This window comes from Sus scrofa, chromosome 8 (genome assembly GCF_054392235.1).
Source record: "Sus scrofa isolate SSC_HxYL_T2T_F1_AM1 chromosome 8, Sscrofa_HxYL_maternal_Yorkshire_Landrace_v2.0, whole genome shotgun sequence".
NCBI classification, from domain to species: domain Eukaryota; kingdom Metazoa; phylum Chordata; class Mammalia; order Artiodactyla; family Suidae; genus Sus; species Sus scrofa.
This window is the reverse complement of record NC_139390.1, coordinates 105311394-105334644: the sequence shown is the minus strand read 5'-3', so window position 1 is coordinate 105334644 and position 23251 is coordinate 105311394. Positions and strand designations below refer to the sequence as shown.

The 23251-nt window shown below is 33.6% G+C and overlaps 1 long non-coding RNA gene across 3 annotated transcripts in view; it reads right to left on the bottom strand.

The window, feature by feature from the left end:
- LOC146400962 (uncharacterized) overlaps positions 1 to 23251 on the bottom strand; it is a 363387-nt gene that overhangs the window by 274673 nt on the left and 65463 nt on the right. The window contains exons 3-4 of one of the 3 annotated variants that reach the window (XR_014813079.1): positions 6213 to 6389; positions 2520 to 4883 (exon numbers count right to left, since the gene is read on the bottom strand). The exons of 1 other annotated variant lie outside the window; for it this stretch is intronic. This is a non-coding gene — a long non-coding RNA (uncharacterized LOC146400962). Of the gene's footprint in view, positions 1 to 2519; positions 4884 to 6212; positions 6390 to 23251 lie in introns of those variants that run through there. One more of the 3 variants, XR_014813081.1, reaches the window with a different exon arrangement.

Below are 23251 nucleotides of genomic sequence, written 5' to 3'. Positions count from 1 at the left end.
CTTGGTTCTCAAATACCAGAATCCATCACTTAGGTTACATATATCTACAACACATGGAGTCTATATCAGGCTAACCAGGATAACCAAATATTGTTTCAAGGGAAAATTCATTTTGAGGTCAAAACAAACAAACTCCTAAATAAAATTTCAGTATCACATATTCTAAAACTATAGTCCTGTCTATGCGTGCGTGCGTGAATGCACATACACATCTTATTTTGTTTCTTTGAAATAGGAAGTCCTTTTATGTAGTTTACAAACAGTTTTGCTGTCCTAAACAAAACTTGCTATTACATAATTTTACTCTGAAAGTCTACGGTTAATAAATTATTGAGCTATTTATAGAAAGTGTGGCCTAATTAAGGTCAAGCAAGAACAAAGGAAGCAAAGCCTCTGAAAGTGAAATGAGATTAAGAATGTCTTCCTTATAGACATTATTAAGGACAATGAATAGGAATGTGATATTTGGGCCATCTGATGAAATAGCAAGATCTTGTTACTAAAATTTTTCTTTGCTATAGCAGAGTAAATAACCATTTATATTGGGCCAAGTATGCTGGGTTCTAGAAACTAAATTGCCTTTATGATTCTTATTTTTGTGAATTTTGGTGATGATGATGTTAGTGATAATTTCATTTTGGTTTTTAAATTCTCAAGGCCAAACAATAGATTTAGGTAATCTTTGTCAACATTTAGAATCTGTTTATTTGCACTGATCTACACAGGAAAAAATTTACTACGAATATATTTTGATGCTTTTCAGTGTAGATATTGTTTTGTAACATCTAATGGGAATTAAAATTTATTATGCATTTTATATATTAACACAGTTATCCTAATCAGTATGCTTTAGACTCTAGATCATTAAATATACCACATCAGATACAAAAGCAGAAATCTCCAAAGGTCTATAAATCAGTTGCATAGCTGATTTGACCATAGGCATTTGATCACGAAGAAAATCCATTTGGAGAGGAAAATGTAATGGGAGAAAGTTCATTCATAACTATAAAAAGACATGAATCAGTCATTATCATAACACATCTAACAATTTCTGCTTTGAAAATAAAATAAGCAAAGTTACATCTTCCTCTGGATCCAGACTGCAAAGGGTCAGATTCTGACTCTATCATTTGTTATGTGTTACACTATCAGCAAGTAACTATGTGGGGCTAGAGCCACTGGCCTCTTAGACTGTGTGAACTAGGAATGCTGCCTGCCATGTCAGGAAACAAAGGAGGTTGCAGCCATCAAGCCAACATTTTACAGCCTGTCTGACCAGGAGCCCTAAGGAGACTCAGGATTAAAACAAACAAAAACAGGATACCGGCCTCAGATAGCTGAGATGTGTATCAAAGGAATGATTTCAGTAAGCCCAGACTCTTGTATCTTGCAATATGTAGGAAACAGCTAAATTCATTAACTCGATATACCTGGTTTTCTTTAATTAACAGTAGTATTTTGATGTTCCGAATACCAGGTCTCTGTTGCAAAAATACTATATATCCTGGCTCCCAACCATGCCTCTTTGGAGCAATCTTTCAGAATTACCTGAGGTGCTGTGTCCTAGGCTTAAGTCCTCAGTTTTGTTCACTGATAAAACATAGCTCTCAACTTTAAGGTTGTGCTCCCCCCACCCCCCCTACTGACAACTGTATGGATTAGAAAGTGGTAGTAGAAGCAAGGAGGTTGGCTCTTGAAAGGAAAGTACTAAGATTTCTCTGAGTAACAGGGTTTTTTCACTATTAGTCTCAATGGTTAAAGCCTGAGACTAAGGGAAAAAATTCCCTTTCCTTTAATTGTGAAAGAATGATGAAAAATATAGCTGTTGATTTGCTACCTGGGATATGGCATTGTAGAAAACCACTGTCCAAAGGAAACAGAGATGCAAAAGCACAACTTTTTACCAAGTACCGAGCTAAGTTGCCATCTGGCTCTGTGACTGGATTTCTGATATCCTAGATATCTTAATGAAATAAAAACTGCCAAATGCCATGTTAATGACAATATCTAGTCCCTGCTAGAAGAAAGCTATCTTAAAACTGAAGAATTGATAGAGAAGGGAGGAATTAATGAAAATGCAAAATAAAATCAAAGAGAAACAAGCAAACACATACACACACACACACACACATATAAGTACACACACACTCACCACCACCAACAAAACAAAATAAAAAATGCCAAACCTAGAATTCTCACTGTGGCTCATTGGTAACAAACTCAACTAGTATCCATGGGGTCTCAGGTTCAATCCCTGGCCTCGCTCAGTGGGTTAAGGATCCAGCATTGCTGTGAGCGGTGGTGTAGGTTGCTGATGCAGCTTGGATCACATGTTGCCATGGGTATGGGCGGAGGCAAGCAGCTGCAGCTCAGATTCAAGCCCTAGTCCAGGAACTTCTATATGCTGCAGGTTATTTATTTTAAAATAAATAAATAAATTTTATTTATGAAACTAAAATTGGCTCTCATAAATAAGAATGGTAGATATGCAAAAGAATGAATTACTACATAAGAAATATTTTTACAAAAACTATAATTACTGAAGGGATAAACTTTGTGTGACCCACATATAAAAGTTAACCCAAATCAGTGTAATAAACTTTTTTGTATGCAGCATGATATATAGTTTCAGCATTCCCACAAGTAATAATATGAGAGATTCAAATGAAGAAATAACAAAGAATCAATATTTGAAGGGGAATAGCTAAGACGGTTCCAGAATTGATGAAGTTTCCTGAGATATAAAATTCAATGCAACTTACAAGTAGATTAAAAAAAAAAAAACATAATCTTACATCTGGTCATAACAGAGTGAAACTGAAGAATAGCAAAGATAAAAAGAATAAATGACAAATTTATGATAGAAAATATGCGGCAGACTTTCCACCGCCAGTGAGTCCATCTTCAAAGTACTGAGCATAAATAATAGTCAACTTAAAATTTAACATTTAGTGGCTATATCATTCAAGGTGACAGCAAAATGAAAATAATTTTGGACTAAAACAATAAAAGATATTAAAATTTAAAATCTGTTACTTTAAAAGTTTCTTTCAAAAGAAGAAAGCAGACTCAGTGAAAGGCATGCAATATATTAAACAAAACTGAACAAAGTAATAAAAATATTTTAATAAATTTGATTGTTTAATGTAAAAGAGTTTGGTTTATAAAAGGTGAAAAATTAAGACTATCATATAAAAAAGATGAATGTGAATATAGGGATTTTAGAGTGTGCTTAAATATGCTAAAGCCATGTATATTTGTAGTCTATTTTAGTTATATATTTATGTTTGAAAAGATATTCAAAAAATAAAAAATAATGTCTGTTTTTTCAAAATGATCTGAGAGAAATAAATTTGGAAACTTTTTCATTACAATAGAAGGAATAAGTGATAAAAATAAATGAACAGCAAACCAAAAAAATAGATAATATTAATAAGTACAATCATTTGGATAATTATAAAAATTATGGTTAATTATAATCTATAGAAATATAGAGATGAGCAGATTAAATAAATCAAAATCTAGTTGAATTATTTAAGGACATTCTGTTCTAATCTTCTAACATATAGAAATTTAGAGGTGAAAAAAGATGAAAACTAAGAGAACATACAAAGCCTACACAAAATAAACCTGGTACAAAATTAGAATATCAAGCAAGATACAGTTAATGGAAACTGTGCTAATATTTATAAAAAGTTAAAAGATAATCTTCAAAAATTATAATAATTGTGATCTTGTTTGCGTTTATTAGCATAACCTAAATATATAAACATATAGAATATTTTAGACCAACAAAAATAATGAGAAACTGAAAAATTTCTCTTTATGGGAAATGGGAAAGAATTCAACACACATTTTAGAAATTGGTGGACTCAATCAAAATAATTTTTTTAAACAAGAATATTTTTTCCATTTTTAAATTGTTGAATTATCTATAGATAATCAATATCTTTGCTCACAATTGCTACTTTCATTTCACATCTTTTTTCTGTAATTACAGTTGACCCTTGAACAATGGGGTCAGGGAGTTTGTCTGGGCATCAAAAACCCATATAATTTTACAGAGGCCCTCTGTATAAGCAATTCTATGTACAACCACAGACCAGGTAGTACTCTAGCATTTGTTAAAAAAAAAAAAATCCCCATATAGGTATATCTGCACAGTTCAAACCCCTGTTGTTAATGGTTAACTGTATTTATTTCAAAGGATCATGTGTTCAAACACTGAAGTGAGGCTCTGTTGGTTATAATGCATACTGTTATTTTATGTATGAAGGTTCCCATTTTTCTTATTCTTGAATAAGAATAATACTAATACTAAACTTTAAAAACTAGCTTTTAACAACAAAATTATCAAGACTAATGCAATAGATTAATACCCAATTACACAAGGAACATTTAAACAAATTATTTGGTCATAAGAATTTTTTTAATTGTAATGAATTAAAATCACACTATGTTCTCTAATTATAAGGAAATTAAATTACAAAGAAACAATACAAATAACATGTATATGTTAGGAAGCTTTATAATTCACAGCCAAATAATTTGTAAATTAAAGAAGAAATTCTAATGCAAAGTACCATAATCTAGAAGTGAATGGCAATGGAAAAATAGCATACTAAACTTGTAAGAAATAGCAAAGTAATCCTTAAAATAATTTTATAACATAAGATGTATTTATTTGTAAATAAGAAATAATAAAATAATGATTACATATTGGAGTTTTCTTTGTCCAATTTTGACAAAACATTTTTTTATTTCCAATTTTTATAAGCCTGTTTCTTCAAATAATTTCCTTTCTTGGAGAATGAATGGAGATTTCAGGGATGCCTTATAAGGAGCTACTCATATAATTTGTCATCCAAGCCAAAGTGCTCCTGAGAGTGAAAGCAAAAAGTGTTAATAATTACAGTGGACAACAGGAATGATCTAAGATTTATTATCAACTTGTTCCTCACTCTCGGTGATAGAATTTAGAACATTTTAATATTTCCACAAGCCCATGTTGTTTACTTTATTGTTTCAAATTGTGCCATCTATTTCAAGGATCAACCTAGGTTTTGTAATTCTCTGTTTAGAAACAAAACTGTTATAACTCTGATTTAGTTAGCATTTCTAATTTTTTGTAGATGTTAATTTACTTGAGATCTTTTAAATTTCTTCCCTCTAAGTTATGTCTACTTAGCATCTAAAATGAACTTTTTACATGCTTTTTTAACCTTTTCATCTAAAACTAAAGATTACCTAGATAATACATATAGCCCCATAAATGAATTTAATGTTTGATTCTGGTTGAAATTACATGTTTGAAATTACAAATACTTTAGGGATAGCTCTGAAGGTCCTAATGAATAATAATAATCTACGTTCAGACAGTTTCTTAACACTGTGGAACTCACTCACAGAAGCAAATAATTAGTGAAATTTCACAACAGGGAAGTAGAAGCAAAAACTGTCATTTTGAATAAAGCATTTTTTTCACCTTGTAAAATTGCCAGGTGGCCTACTCAATTCCCAGCTTACATAAATGTGTAACAATTAAATGTGACTTTGAAGAGGCATTGTCTCTAAACTTTATATTCTTACAAGTTGCTAAGCTTGTAGAATGTGAAAATGTATGTTTAAGCTGCATTGGTGAATTTGTTATCATTGATGCCAATATGCAGGGGTATACAGGGTGAAAGTTCCAGAGCTCCTCAGAGATTGCCACATCCATCCTGAGTTCTCTGGGGGAAATCACATTAACCTCTGGGACATTGTGAGATGGTAAATGCTAGATCAGAGCTTCAGAAACTTTTTACCTTTCTTTAATAGCCTAATTCTTTCTTCAAAAGACATCTACATATAATTTTGTAGTGTTTTCCTTATTTTCAGGAGTGCTAAGTTTAGCAAGCTGGGCCTTCTTAGCAATTTACAAGCCCATTTGCCCCATTTGACTAAAGTACTGATACTCTTTACTCCTCCTGGCTCAATGAACAGTTACACTCCTAAAATAAAGTTTAGATGATGTCATTTCCCCTCTACAAAATTTTTCTGACTTCCCACAAATAATTCCAAAATTTTCAGGAAAGCAAGAAGATAGCCTGTGACCTGGCAGCAATTGACCTTTTCTCTTTTATTTCCTGCCACATCTTTCCACCACCAGCACACATTCCTGACCAAACATGCTTTATATAATTGAAAAAAATTACTCAATTTTAGTCTACCTGTGTAACGTCTATCAGAATGTAGTCCAGATGCTCCCTCATTCCATTCTCTATGAGTTTCTAGTATCTTGGAATCTCTTATTTTCAAGATGTTACAGTACATATTTGTTCTAAATTACAAATGATTTTGGGGGGCACATCCACAGCACACAGAAATTCCCAGGCCAGGGATCGAACCTGCAACACAGCAGTAACTAGAGTCACAGCAGTGACAACACCAGATTCTTAACATGCTGAGCCACCACAGACTTCTATAAATGATTTTTGATTAGAAGTGAGAGTTAGGGTTTTTTTTTTTCCTCTTCCCATTGGAGAATTATAAAGATTACCTATAGTAGGAAAAAAATTATTTTAATAATCCCTTAGTCATACCACAATGTCTGATTAAATTGAGTTAAAGAGGCCACTTCCAATTTGGAAGCTATTAAAAATAGCTAGACTCCTTTAAGCCTTTAACAGAAACTAGTCTATTAGAGTTGACTCCAAGCAGATATACTCTGGTCATTCTCATGTAAATGGATGGCTCTTTTCATAATCAGTGCCAATTTGTGCATCTAAGCTATATAGCAATTGGCATCCTTGAAGACTGTTGGGTTGTGGCTTCAACATTTTCACTTCACATCCCTTGTCACAGAGGCAGAATTCAGACAATTCGAACAGAGACATGTAGACTTTCATGAATTAGGACTGGCAAAGGAATGTGGTTTTTAATGGAGTACATTTTCAAAAAGAAAAGCACAACACATGTTCTGCAGCTGAATTTCACAGAGATCCTTGTTTAATGAAACAGTAGTAGCCACCTCTTCTATAGTCCCACAGTAGCAACAAAATGGTGGCACCAAAGGGAGAAAAATGTAACCTTTCACACCTTTTTTCAACCTTAATATAAATGTATTAGTTTTCAAAAAAAAAAAAGGAGCTGAGGAAATTATAATTCCCTAAAACCTCTATAAAAGGGAAAAAATGAAGTAATAAAATTATAGCTTCTATTTAATTCTCTGACACAGTGTGTCTCCATGTTAAATACATGATTTTTCATGAAATAACATATAAGTTTAGGCAGAGGTTCCTACTCTCTGTTCTTAAAGGTACATCAGCAGGCCTTATATAATGTCTTATTTCTTTGGAGACAAATAGACTATGCCTACTTGTCAGGCTCCTAGAAGAGTAGGTTTCATGTTTTGCTCCAAGGGTTCTTTTGCAGTCCTTTTTATAGAGTAATTTGGCTTTTTCTTCAGATTTATTACAGGAAAGATGTAGACGAATTAATGAAGTACTCTAAGTCGTGAGAATACCTAATGGGTATTAGAGGCTAATAAGTTTACTCCCTCTTCCAAATGTAGCTAGGTATTTCTTTTTCAATTTTAAAAAAGAAAACTAGCTAAATCAATGGATATCACTGCTATTGATTGTATTCTTGTTCATTTGAGGATACATGCAGAATTCATCAGGGTCAGTATTTGGATTTTGTATCAGTTTTAGAGAATAGACTGTATGGAGATTTCTGTCTCTACATAGGTGCCTGTTGCTTATTGCCAAGTGACTTTATGTGACTCCATATGACTTATAAACTATAACTCATCAGGTGTATTTCCCAAATCAATATTCTCAAAATTCTCTTCCAATTTTTCATATAATTATTCAGGGAAAAATTAAGAAAGTAACCACACATAGCATACTATTTTAACAAATATACTATTTTTATAAACCCTGGGATTTTCTTTTTATGAGTTGTTGCTCATTTTTGTCTCATTCTCTTGTTAATTATATGTGAAAGCACAAACTCTTAATAGTGCCCTAGAGAGAAGATATTAGCAAATGATACATCCAAAATTATCCACTAATATATACAAAATATATCCAAGGTGTTAATATCCAAAATATATAAAGAACACATACAACTCAACAATAACAGTACAAAAACAAAATTAAAAAGTAGACAGGAGTTCCCACTGTTGTGCAGCAGGTTACTGATCCAGTATTGTCTCTGGGCTGGTGTGGGTTTGATCCCTGGCCCAGTACAGCAGGTTAAGGATCCAGAGTTGACAAAGCTGTGGTGTAGGTCACAGTTGCAGCTCAGATTTGATCCCTAGTCTGGCAACTTCCACATGCCAAGGGTACAGCTGAAAGAAAAAAAAAAAAAATGGACAGAAAAACCATATGGTGGTTTCTCAGAATACTAAGTATAGATTTACCGCATGATCCAGCAATCTCACTCCTGGACATATATCTGGATAAAACTATAATTCAAAATGAAACATACACCCCTATGTTTATAGAAACAATACTTATAATAGCCAAGACATGGAAACAACCTAAATGTTCACTGACAGACAAGTTGATACAGAAGATGTGGTACATATACACAATGGATGGAACTAGAGATTACCATACTAAATGAAGTGAGAAAGAGAAAGATGAATACCACATGATATCACTTATATGTGGAATCTGAAATATGTAAGCTATTATATATAGAAGGGATAAACAACAAGTTCCTACTGTACAGCACAGAGAAATACAGTCAATGTCCTATGGTAAACCATAATAGAAAAGATATAAAAAAGAATATATATATGTATAACTCAATCACCTTTCTGTACAGTAGAATTTAACAAGACATTGTAAATAAGCTATACTTCAATTGAAAAAAAAAGTAGGCAGAGGATTTGAATAGATGTTTCTTGCAAAGAAGACATACAGTTGGCCAACAGACATATGAAAGATAATGTCATTAATTATTAGGGAAATGCAAATCAAATTCATAGTGCGATATCACCTCACACCTGTCAGAATGGCTATCATCAAAATTTCTACCAATATCAAAAGTTGGTGAGGATGTGGAGAAAAGGGAACCCTACTACACTGTTGGTGGGATTGTAAATTGACTCAGCCACTATGGAAAATAGTATGTGGTTTGACAAAATCTAAAAATAGGACTATTATATGATCCAACAATTCCACTGCTGGAAAATGAAAGAAAATGAAAACATTAATACAAAAAGATACATGGAACCCAATGTTCATAGCAGCATAGCAATATTATTTACAACAGCCAAGATATGGAAGCAACCTAAGGGTTCATCAACAGATGAATGGATAAAGAAGATGAGAATATGAATACAAACACACACACATGGAATACTACTCAGTCACAAAAAAAGATGAAACATTGCCATTTGTGACAACATGCATGGACCTTCTGGGTATTATGCTAAGTGAAAAAAGTCAGACAGAGAGAAAAATACTGTATGATTTCACCTATGCATGGAATTAAAAAAAAAAAACTAATGAAAGGAGGAAGGAAGAAAGGAAGGGAAGGAAGGAAGGAACAAAGGAAAGAAGAAAAGCAAACTCTGGAAATTGGAGAGATTAATTAAAATATATATACTGAGATTCCCCAGGCTGTGGTCTAATTTATTCATAATCATTTCAGGCATATCTTTTTAATGCTAAAATTTGTTGCTTAAATAAAAATAAGTTTTATTTATATTAACTAAATTTGAATGTTAAAAGGAAAACATTCAAGCAGACAAAGTTAGAAAGTAGAAGTGATGGAAACTTAGCAAATAAAATCAGAGTGTTTCTTCGAGGTAATAAGGTATCACTGTTTCAATAATTACCAAAACCTAAAAAAAACCCACAAAAATGAGGAAAAATTAATGGTAACAAAGCTCTTAACATTAGTTATATGTACCTACTTCCTGCAGCATTATATTATTGAGGATAAATAGACAGAAGTCAGAAAAAAGAGATGAGGAGAGTGTTAGGATATTTCTTCAGTGTCATACAAGGGTATTTTCATGAAGTATTCTCTAGGAAAATTTATCTGTGTTTGAATTTTATTTACATGTTAATTAAAGTAAAGCTATCATACAGTTCTTATATGTTAAACTGAACATTTTTGCTGAGCAGGAAAGATAATCACAAGGTTTTATTATACTATTACCCTTACAGAGGTTAGTATCTAACAGAATATTACTCTCTTGTTTTCGGTTTTTTTTTTTTTTTTTTATGGAGCAAGTAGATTCTTACTTTCCTGCGGTTTGGGTGGGGATAAAAAAGAGTGAGTGACAGCTAATGGGTACGAGATTTCTTTGTGCAGTAAAGAAAATGTCCTAATATTAGATCATGCTTACAGTTGTACAGCTCTCTAAATATACTAAAAGACATTGAATGTTCAGCTAAGTGGATGAATATTACGGTACTTAAATTATGTCTTAATAAAATGCTTTTTTAAAAAGATGCACTATTTTGCTGGAGAGCTTTCAATATTTTCTCTTATTCCCCATTGTAAATCTATGAAGTTTATTTTTATTGTTTTAATCAGGACATTAAAAGAGTTAATGAATTATATTTATGAGCTATGGTCATCTTCAGAGTGGTATGGGTACGGAATGATACTGAAACTGGCAATATTTAGGCTAATCCTAACTGATTTTGATGGAATGTGGACATGTCATCAGATTTGAATTCAATATTATCCAAATTATATGATAATGAGGTACACATTCATAACACTTGGTTTTACTTGCTAATTCAAGACATATTCAGCATTTTACTTATTTATTTTTTGTCTTTTTAGGGCCGCACCCACGGCATATGGAGGTTCCCAGGCTAGGGATCTATTCAGAGCTACAGCTGCTGGCCAACACCAGGATCCAAGCCATAGCCACGGCAACTCAGGATTCGAGCCACATCTGCAACCTACACCACAGCTCACGGCAACACCAGATCCTTAACCCACTGAGCGAGGCTAGGGATCGAACCCACATCCTCGTGGATACTAGCTGTGTTCTTAACAACTGTGCCATGACAGGAACACCATATTCAGCATTTTAAAGACTATTTCTTGAAGTTTCAACATTACTGGGTTACCAGGATGAACCAGCATCTAAAATAAAAATGAATCGGAGTTCCCGTCGTGGCGCAGTGGTTAAGGAATCCGACTAGGAACCATGAGGTTGCGGGTTCGGTCCCTGCCCTTGCTCAGTGGGTTAACGATCCGGCGTTGCCATGAGCTGTGGTGTAGGTTGCAGACGTGGCTCGGATCCTGAGTTGCTGTGGCTCTGGCATAGGCCAGTGGCTACAGCTCCAATTGGACCCCTAGCCTGGGAACCTCCATATGCCACAGGAGCGGCCCAAAGAAATAGCAAAAAGACAAAATAAATAAATAAAATAAAATAAAAATGAAGAGTGACTGTAATCTTAGTGGGGGGAAAGCCTTTGCTAGTTGAAGTTTGCTATATAAAGGCAAATATTCTTTACCTTTTTTCTCCCCCTGTTTTCTTTATCCTTTCTCTTCAGATACTCTCATTCTTTCACTCCTGTTGACACATACTGAGACAAACTTTTAGTGGCTAATAATCATTTACATCAACTAGATAAATAAATACATTATGATTAGAAGAAGGGTTGTGCAATTTTGATTTCAGAAAGGTGGTTTCATTGACCGTGTGGCTGAGAAAACTGTATCTACCTTTTTTCTGCACTGTAATCCTATCGGGGTAGCAATATGTTATTCGTTTTGCCACAAAGCTAGAGCCATGAGCGTGGAAGGGTAGAGGGTATGCATGTATGTATAAACCTTTCCTACTGAGTGAAAGACTGGCTGCAGTACTTCCATGGAACTAATTATCAGAAAAGGAAAAGAAATAGGTTCCAAAATAACTTCTAAAATACATAATATGTTAAATGTGGAATACATATTTTCATAGAATTGATGTTAATATATATATGAAGATTTTCATTTATGTACTGTTTTCCTCAGTTACAAATCCTCAAGTTTCATGATCTCACTGTTAATGTTTATTATCTTTAAAAAAAAAATCTGACCTTGACAATATAAAGCAGAGCCTGAGTCAACAATAAACACACATTCTCTAGTTCCAGAGTTCAAATAGTTTTATAGATACTTTTTCAAAGATAAAGCTTTGGAGTGAGAAACTGCTTTTCATCTGTATTTAGAGGGCTCTACAGCCCTCTTTTCATGTTGAGATGCTAATTTGGGCTGTATTGGGATGTTCAATAATGAAAAACTTGAGACTTCTCTGCAGACAGCTATGTCATTTCAGACAACCCACTTCGTTTCCTGTCTGGACTTTTTAAATTTTTGTTTTTATTTTTAATCTTTGTGAAATCTTAGGCAATCTTTTTCTTCCAAACATGATTTTTTGTCTAATGGTATTTCTTCTATTTTTGTGGATCAAAATAACATATGCTTTTATTTATTTGGGGACTATTTTCACACTATGTAGTACTGTTTATTTATATACATGTATTTTTTTTTTTAATGGCCTGCACTTACAGCATATACAAGTTCCTGGACCAGGGATTGAATCTAAGCCACAGCTGCAGCAATGACTGCACCTCCACAGTGACTTAAGCTGCTGCAGTTGAATTACTAACCCACTGCACCACAGCAGGAGAGCTCCTTTGTGTTTTCATTTTTAACATGAGAGATTCTAGGGTTTTTCATTTTTGTGGCATGGCACAGAGTTCTCATAGTTAATTTTTTAAAATTAACTGTTTTATTTTCATAAGTTTTATAAATCTGAGCCAACCAATATGTTTTGGTTAAATGGTATCTTAAGTCAAAACAGGATTTAATTTTTTGAAAGACTCAGTATATTCAAATAAAAATTGTAAATTGATTTTATAAATTTTTTTGCCACATTTTGATCATGCTGAATAGCAGAACTATGTAAAACAAAACAAAAACAATTTGAATTAAAATCTAGCCTATTAAAAATTTTACACAATGCATTCAAAACAGTATTTTCAATACTAAATTATATTTTTATGATCAAATATTTAACAGTACAAAATTACTACATACATAGTAATTATATGTGTATATATGTGTATATATATATATCCTTTCATAGGTGTGTGTATAAATTAAAGTCATTATTATTAAAAGTGAAAATAGAAATGAAATATTCTTAATATGAAACTGTGTTTTCTTTTTCTTCACAAATACTCAACTGGGATCATTTTGAGTTAAACACATACAGATTTCATTTTCAACTTAAATAAGATGATTTCTGTTCATGCTCGTGATGCTTATTAAACAAAAAAATCTTGCTCATCCATGTAAAATGTGGGAAACCGCAGCAAAAAATGTTCATTGTTCCCCTGTTAGTGGCAGGACAGACTTCCAGACTTGTCTCAGGCCCTCAGTGAATCTCATCTTGAGTGAATGGTCACTCTGAAGCTCACAAAGTTCTTCCTCTATGTTGATGTCAAGTTATTCCAATGAACGGATGATTCAGGTAAATGGTCTTCCCTCACCTAATCATTCACTTGTGTTGAAAAAGGGGTGGGGTAGGGGGAAATTCCCTTCAATTCTGATGCACAGTTCTTTCAGGTGGTTTTCAGTAAGGCTTATTTAGGATATTCTGATAGTCTTCTGTTCTATCAAAACCAAGCTGCTAGGACACACTTCAACATTTCCTTTTACAGTATATTTTTTCCAAGGATTTGGTTTTCTTTTAAAACTAAGACCATAGACACCTGAGGGCAAAAGTTTTTCCTCAGGGCACTATGGTTTCATGTTCTATAGGTTCATATGATAAAAAATGTCTGGCAGTAGCCTAGGTTCTATAGCACTGCCTCAGCTTCAAAATACTCACTAAAACCTGACTATTCCCCCCCCCCTTTTTTTTGTTTTTTTGCATTTTAGGGCTGTACATGCAGCATAGGAAAGTTCCCAGGCTAGAGGTCAAATCAGAGCTGTAGTCGCTGGCCTACACCACAGCCACAGCAATGCAGGTTCCAAGCCATGTCTGTGACCCACACCACAGCTCATGGCAATGCTGGATCCTTAACCCACTGAGCAAGGCCAGGGATTGAACCCACATTCTCATGGATACCAGTTGGATTTGTTTCTGCTGAGCCATGACAGGAAGTCCCTGACTTACTATTTTCTTGAACATGATTCTCTTTTAAGATTAAATACCCTATTGAGAACTTCTCTTTGGGTAAGCCACCAAATTTCTGAATGTTGCTCAAGATTTACGTGCTCTTATTTTCACTGGCTTTTCACGCCAGGAAATATTTTATTAAATTTAACCATGATTTACAAATCTTGCAAATGTAAGACATTTCCTGGAAAAATCTGTTCACTCATCAACCTGAATATAGAAGTTTTTTTTTTTTTTTAACATAAATCTCTTCAGTGTATGTTACATGCTATCAGTATATCACCTTATTATATTGTAAAGCATGGGACCCTTTTGTTTATTGTACTGGTACATTTTTTAGCATTTTATTCATTGAGAGAAGACTCAGAAAAAGAGACACGATGGAGAAAGAATAGAAAAGCCATGGAAATAAGGAGCCAAAGAAAGTAAGGCAAAATAACATTTTAAGAAGGAAAGAATGGTCTCAAGGTCCAATAATCCATAGACATCAAAAAATAAAATGGAGGAGTTCCCGTCATGGTGCAGTGGTTAATAAATCCGACTAGGAACCATGAGATTGTGGGTTCCATCCCTGCCCTTGCTCAGTGGGTTAAGGATCTGGCGTTGCCGTGAGCTGTGGTGTGGGTTTCAGACGTGTCTCAGATCCCGCGTTGCTATGGCTCCGGTGTAGGCTGGTGGCTACAGCCCTGATTAGACCCCTAGCCTGGGAACTTCCGTATGCCGTGGGAGCAGCTCAAGAAAATACAAAAAGCCAAAAAAAAAAAAAAAAAAAAGGGAAAAATTACTGATAGAGTTTATTTTACCTTTAATAATGCTTAATAAGGGATAAGTCATTTTTGTGGAATCATAACAAAGAAGCTGGACTAGGATGGGTTGAAGAGGAAAATTAAAATTTAAAAGAAAAATTAAAAAAATTAATTAAAACAAAGATAGGAAATGGTTCATTTTACTAATGTTATGTGCCAACTTTACTGGGCTATAGGTGCCCAGACAACTATTCTGGGTGTGAGGTTGTTTCTTGATAAGATAGATTAACATTGGGTCAGGAGACTGAGTAAAGCTGGTTGCCCTCTCTGTTATGCGTGGGCCTCATGCAGTCTACTGAAGACTTGAATAGATCAAAAAGGCCTCTTAAAGGGGAACTCCTCCTGCCTGTCTGCATAATCAGGGTCATTGCTATTTCTGGCCTTCAGACTCCAACTGAAACATTGGCTCTTCCTGGGTCTCCAGCCTGCCTGCTTGAAGACTAGAATGTACACCATCAGCTCTCTTGGGTCTTAGGCCTTCTGAGTAGGACTGGAACTACACATTGGCCCTCCTGGGTTCCTGGCTTACTAACTGCAGACCATGGGATTTCTCGACCTCCATAAGCATGTGAGTCAACTTCTTAAAAGAAATCTTTTTACATTAAGTCCCTGAAGAACCCTAACTACTATTGATAGACTATAGGTTGTTTCAAGAAGCTTGGCTAAAACTAAAGAACTTTACTAGTGCATGTGTTTAAATTTTAAATGAGAATGTTCCAGTGAAAAAAAGGTGGTACTTCCTTGTTCTTCCTTGGTTTTCTCCCAATTTTCTTTAACCAAATATCTAACATTTTATTCCTTTTCACGTTATTTTCCCCATGATTCCTGATTTTATGCAAAAGATTAAATAATACGAACTAGATGTTAAAAATTCTACTCAGAATGTGAGTCCTAGCATGTTCTCGCTACATGTTGCATATCCCTACATATCTGTTCTGTTCTGGATTCCTTTGCACCTAACATTCAGAGAAGAAAATCTTTAATATTATCTCTATACTCAACTTACATTATCATGGTTTTCTGAACTCCTTCTTTGTTGTCACCTGTAGCAATTTACAAAAAAAAAGAATAATATGTTCTTAATAATACAAATAATTTTCACTCTGAATTTAAATCACCTGCAAAACTATACTTATAAACAACATTTCTAAATTATTTCCCATTTATTTACTCCTCTGCAGATATGTTAGCCTGCTTTGTATTAATACCTGCTTTGTATTAATTTCCTATGCTGCAGTAACAACACACAGCCAAAAGTTGCTGCTTAAAACAACAAATTTCATCCCACAGTTCTGGAGGCTAGAGGTTCAAAATCAAGTTATCTTCAGGCTATGCTCCCTCTTGAAAGCTATAGGGAAAAAATCCTGCCTTGCTTCTTCCTAGCTTCTGGTGGTCCAGCTGTTCTTTGGTTTGCAGAAGTAAAACTCTAGTCTCTGCCTCCATCTTCATATGCCCATCTTCTCTCTGGGTGTGTCTTCATATTATCTTTCTTCTTTTTATAAAGACATCAGCCATACTGGATTAAGAACCTACCATAATGCAGTGTGTTTTCATCTTGACTTAACTATCTCTTCACTCTGTTTTTAAATAAGGTCACAAACTGAAGCACAGGAAATTGGAACTTTAATGTATTTTCGAAGGGGGACACAATTCAATCTATCTATAACACTGTTCTTTCTTAAGCACACCAAGTCTATTCATACCTTGTAGTCTTGCACTCATTCGCTCTTTCTTGTGTCTGTCACGTTCTTTTACTCCTTCAGATTACACTTGAATGTCACCTTATTAGAGAGCCCTTCCATGACCACCTACTGCCACTCTATGTTCCCTTTTACTTTACAATACATATCACCACAGACATGACATATGTTTATTGGCTTGTTCATTTATTGTCCATCTATTTTCAATGACTGACTATACCCCTAAGCCAGAGATGTTAACTTTATGAATTGTAGAGGAGAATAGAAACAACAGGGAAGACATTAGGATGGAAGTAGGAGTCTGTGATGATTAAATGTTCCCAACCTTCTATAAATTACAAAAATGAATATTCATATTAAATCAAGGAAAAAAATAAGTCAAATTCTTCCTAATATGAGATTTAGGGACAAAGTTTATATTTTAAGCAAGTACTTACTGAGGAGGGGTTATAAAAATTATTAATTCAATCAATATTCAGCAACTACTTATTGAATGACGATTATGTGCCAAACACTATTCTGGGCACTGGTGCTTTAGCCGGAAAATGCTTAGATAATTTTTCTGCTGTCACAGTGCTTTCTTTCTAATGGGAAGAGACAGAAAATAACCAAATTAAAAAATATATATTTAATATATATTTAATGTGGTAGAAAAGTGTTTGACTGGATTATCATTTTATCCTCATTTTATCTATGTGGTCAAGGAAGCCTCTCTGTGGAGATAACATTTGAGAAGAGTCTCAAGAGACAAGCCTTTGGGGTTCTAGAGCTGCAGTGTCCAAGACCAAATGGCTAGCAGTAGCAAGGCCATGAGATGGAAGAAGAATGTGATCTGCATATTTAAGGAACAGCAAGAAGTTCAGAGTGGCCAAAGCATGGTGAATGAGAATACCAGGAATGATAGATGAACTTGGGGTTGGGGGGGGGGGCATCAGAAGTAAGACCTGCTCTGTAAGCCAGAAATGGCAAACTATGACTCTAATCGCTAAATCCAACCTGGTGCCTATTTTTCTAAACAAAATTTTGCTGGAATACAGCCATTTCCTTTTATTTGTATATTTTCTACTCTTGTTTTCACACTATAAGGGCAGAGTTGAGCAGCTGTGACTATAACCATATGGGATATAAAGCCTAAATAATGGACATTTGATCTGACTCATGTTTTAAAAAGCATACTCTGTTTTATGAAGAATAGACTAGACAAGTTAGATGCAGAAGAAGGAAAACCAGTCAGGAGGTGTCATAATATTCCAGTATACATAAACCACACTGTTAATTTGCATAACTAAGTAATATATTCACCATAGATTATCAGAGGAGTGCACTAAGGAATGTACTATTTTACATTTAATTTTGGTGTAAATTTTTAAAAAAATCATATACACTATCTTTTTACATTACCTTGTTAGTATCTCTAGTGGTCACGTTCCTAAATTTTTTTTAATTATATATTGAAAAGAGAAAATTTTCAGTTTCTATCATTTTCACTTTTTTTTTTCTTTCTTCAACTTTTTAATTTTTTTTTTTTTTAATGATCATAACAATCTGATTTCAAGGATTTCTATCCCACAGCCCAAGCACATCCCCTCACCCCCCAAAGTGTCTCCTCCGGAGACCATAAGTTTTTCACTGTCTGTGAGTCTGCATCTGTTCTGCAAAGAAGTTCAGTCTGTCCTTTTTTCAGATTCCACATGTCAGTGAAAGCATTTGATGTTGGTGTCTCATTGTATGGCTGACTTCACTTAATGACATAGATGTTCTGTTTATTCTCATGCAGGTAACTTCTGTTGTATCTGAACATTTCCTTAGGTTATTTTGGTAAGTTTATACTAGTAATAACTTTTAAGCTCCACTGCAATTAAAATCTTTCTTATTTGAATTATCAAACTTATAATAAATAATCCTCTTCTCATCTTATTAAAATGAAATTATAAACCTTTTTAAAAACTAACCTTAACAGAGATTTTTAAAAATATATGTAATTAACATTAAATCATCTAAATATCGGGTTTATTCATATCAGACAACAAATATTTATTGGACACTAATTGTGACAGACACTATCCTATGTACTAACATGAAATGACTAATGAACATATATTCTGCTTTTCCTCACACAAGGATATAATATAGGTAAGGAGAGGCAAGAACAAATAAGAAAAAATAAATCAATTACAACCCATGAAAAGCTATAAAAGGAAACAAATAAGCTACTAGGAAATAATGAAGACCTAGTTTAGTTTGGATGATATTAGAAGGGTTTTCTAGAGAGGTAATATTTAAACTGAAGTCTAAAAATAAGATGCAGCCAATCTTGTTAGGACAGAAAGAAATCTCTGATAGACAGTAGAGGCAGCTCAGTTAAAATTCCTAAGACAGGAATATCTTTGGTGTGTTTGGCGAATTTAATAGCCAACATTACAGGACCACAACTATCAAGGAATACAGCAGAGGAGATGACCCCAATCCCACCAAACAAATAATGTCTGTCATTTCTAATACAAGGGGGCACGTTCATACAATTCCAATAAATTCTGTGGATTTACGGAAGCTTTATAAAATGACTTAAAACAAGTGCTTTGCCTAGGTTAAACAGAAGGCTTGAATTACTTTATATTAATCAAATGTTTAATTTTTGTTTCTCTAGGCACAAGCTAAAGAATCTGAGAAATAAGACTTTTCATTAACTACATCATCCCAATTTATATGCTTCATAGCAGGAAATCTGTTTCTGTGTGTGTGTGCTTTGATCTTACTATTTTATTTCATCTTACTAAATTCCTTATAAAGTCTTATCAAATATAGCCTTAGGAAGTATATATGAAATCCATTTCCAGTTTTATCCTATTACTGAGGTCTTTTTTATTGAAAAAAAAAATCCCTAAGTTTTCTCTCATTTTTATGCTGTTTGAAGATACAGTTTAATGCCTACATAGAAATATTTTATTTATTTTAACTTTGATCATAGCTGAAAATTTAATAGTGTTTTTTCAACACACATTTTCTTCAGGTAAAAAATAGGCTTTTTAATTTTTACCAAAGAATAATCTAATTTTGATGCTTTATATATATATATATACATATATATATATATATTCCAATAAGAGTGAGTTGGAAGTCCCTTTAATCACATAAAATATAACCTACAGGGATATAGTTCTGTTTTAGAATACAAATCAAGGAATAAGAAATTTTAGCCACTTCATAAAGAATTTACAATACATAAACAATGATTTTACATTTAATATCTTTCTGACTTTTTTCTAGCAATCTCATCTTCTCCATTTTATTATAAAAACATAGATGAATCTAAATGTCATACTTTAAAGTAATAGAAATTATAAATTCAAGTTCATACTCAGATAATTCAAATTTTCTTAGTCTAATATAATATCCCCTTTGAAGAGGAAAAACACTTGTTTTGGAAAAACCATCAAACAATTCAGAAACAAACATGGAGATGTTTAGCAGCTGTTTCACTATAAACTGAATGAAACAATTTTGGTAGATAAAATATATTATTGTATTTAAACATATATTTTATTTGTTACCAAATACATACACCATTGACTAATCTTGCACTCAGTTCAAGGGCCAGTCTCAGCTCTCACAAACTAATACTTACTGGGAAAGTATAAGGTCTTGAAATAGGTCAGAATAATGGCACTTAGCACAGTCTATGGTTATGGAGAGAAAATAGTATTTATTCTTCTAATTTAGCCAATGATGCATATCAAAATTATACAGAAAACAGTCCTAAAACACATAAGCATTGGTCCTACTTCATATCCTGACAAAACGAGGAGGGCGGGCTGTCTCTCCTATAAACCAGAGAAAAATATGATCACATATACTAATAAAGAAAGGAAGCGAGGAAGTATCCAAATGGGGAATCTACTGCAGTAATTTCAGTGTGGATGGGGCATGAATTAAGCGCATGAATTAAGGTTGTAGGTGTGGAGCTGGAGAGAATCAAGAGATAGTAAAGAAAAAGAAGAGAGGAGAAATGCAAATCAAAACTAAATGAGGTATCACCTCATACCAATCAGAATAGCCATCATCAAAAAGTCTAACAAATACTGGAGAGGGTGTGGAGAAAAGGGAACCCTCCTACACTGTTGATGGAATATGAGCTGGTGCAACCACTATGGAGAACAGTATGGAAGTTCCTTAAAAAAATAAATATAGAACAATCATATGACCCAGCAAGCCCAATCTTCATATATCCAGACAAAACTATAACCTGAAAAGATACGCACCACACCAACATTCATTATGGCACTATTTTTCAATAGCCAAGACATGGAAGCAACCTAAATGTCTATTAACAGAGGACTGAATAAAGATGTGGTACATACAGTGGAATATACTCAGTCATAAAAAAGAACAAAATAATGCCATTTGCAGCAACATGGATGAATGTAGGGATTATCATTCTAAGTGAAGTAAGAGAAAAACAAATATCATATGAGCTCACTAATAGGCAGAATTTAATACAACATGGTGCAAAAGAACATATAAAACAGAAGCAGACTCAAAGATTTCAAAAACAAACTTATGGTTACTAAAGGTGAAATGTGGGAAGGAGGGATAAATTAGGAGGTTGGGACTGATATACACCCACTACTGTATATGAAACAGATAGATATCAACGACCTACTGTATCGCACAAGGAAATCTACTCAATACTGTGTAATAACATATGGGAGAAGATCTGAAAAAGAATGCCTGTATGTATATGTAAGTCTGATTCACTTTGCTGGACACCCTGAAATTAACATGATAAATCAACTATATTCTGATAAAATGTAAAAAAAGGGGAATTTCAATACATAAAGGAAAATAAATGGCTTGAGAATTTGAAACAGTACATACATGCTATCCACTAGTAGTCACATGTAGCTTATTGAGCATGTACAATGTGACTAGTTTGAATTGAGATGTGTTCTATGTGCAAAACAGACATCAGATTTTGAAAACTTAGAAAAATGAATGTAAAATATCTTAATAGGTTTTATTGATTATATATTTAAACAAAATGTTGGATATGTTGGGGGGAATGTCATTAACATTAATTTCATCTGTTCCTTTTTACTTCTTCCAATGTGGCTACTAGCAATTTTAAAATGGCACACACAACTCCCACCTTGGCTTGCATTGTATAGCTATTGAACAGCATTACCCTAGACAATTATTTGGACTTTGTAATATTCAGTGTCCACTCAATCATTCTAAGACTCTGTTTTCACCTTAGCAGAATGTGAATAACTATATTTTCTGAAAAATTCCTAGGCCTATTTGAAAGATCAGGTGAAATAATATGTAAAAGACCAGTATAAACAACAAAACATTCATAAATAATCCATCAGACGAATGAATAAAATGCAGTTTAACCTAGGTTACTTTCAAAATAATTTCTATAAACATAACTTTGATGATTCAAATGCTAGCAAATGGATCACTACAAATAAACACAGACGATGATCCAAGGAATTTGTTTGGGCAGGAGAAAATTTTTTCAATTTAAATATTACCCGAAGAAGTTCAGCAGTATCCCATCATCACATGTCCACTATTTCATAGTCTTATACAAACCCAAGTTCTCTCTGTAATGTAACAGATGGCAATTTATTTTGCTTAGCTTATAATTACCCTCTCCAAGTTTCATTAGGCTCAAAATTCAGGATCCACAAAATCACTGAATAATGAAAGAGTTGTCTAACCTATAAATTAGAGTAATTCATTAATACTGATTGGCTTTTTATTCTTTTGCTTAGAATCTCAGCTCTAAATTAATAATATATAGATAAATTTATTTCTTTCAAAGTCATTCTTTGATTTCTCTGAAATAGCATACTTACAGCCTGGGCTGAGCCAGTTGTAATTTTTAAAATCATCCTCAATCAAAAGTAACTGTTCGCACCTCTCACAACTGGCAGGGTTTTGTGACTGCATACATCACATAACTTGCTTGAGAGAATGGCCAAAGTGGCTTTTCAAACAAAAATATGTGAACATTTTCTTTTGGCTTTGTTTTCAAAATTAGTCACAGTGGGAACTAATTTCATTTTAAATGCACTAAAACATCAAAGACTTCAAATTTCACATATAAAGCACATGACCTAAAAAAATCATTAAACACTCATCCAAATGTAAAGTTGTTATAAATCAGGTGGAAAACATAACTGCACACACTGCTTCTCTCTTATGTATTCAAATGTTAATTTGGGTAAGAGGACTAAGATCATTTAATAATTTTTTCACGATATGTGAAATGTGATATATTTAATGTTTCAGTACAAATAGGATTATATTATGTGCCTGAACGCCTGTGGGATTTTTCTTAAGCCAGAAAAAATAATTTAATATTAACGTGTGACTTTTAAAAAAGGAGACTAACACAGTCCATAGTGAATTCATGATCTTTATAAAAGCCTTTTTTCTTCAGGGAGTCCCTGCTGGCTCATTGAGTTATGAACCTGACTAGTATCCACGAGGATGTGGGTTTGATCCCAGGCCTTACTCAGTGCAGTAAGGATACAGCATTGCCATGAACCGCGGTGTAGGTTGCAGATGCAGCTTGGATCTGGTGTTGCTGTGGCTGTGAA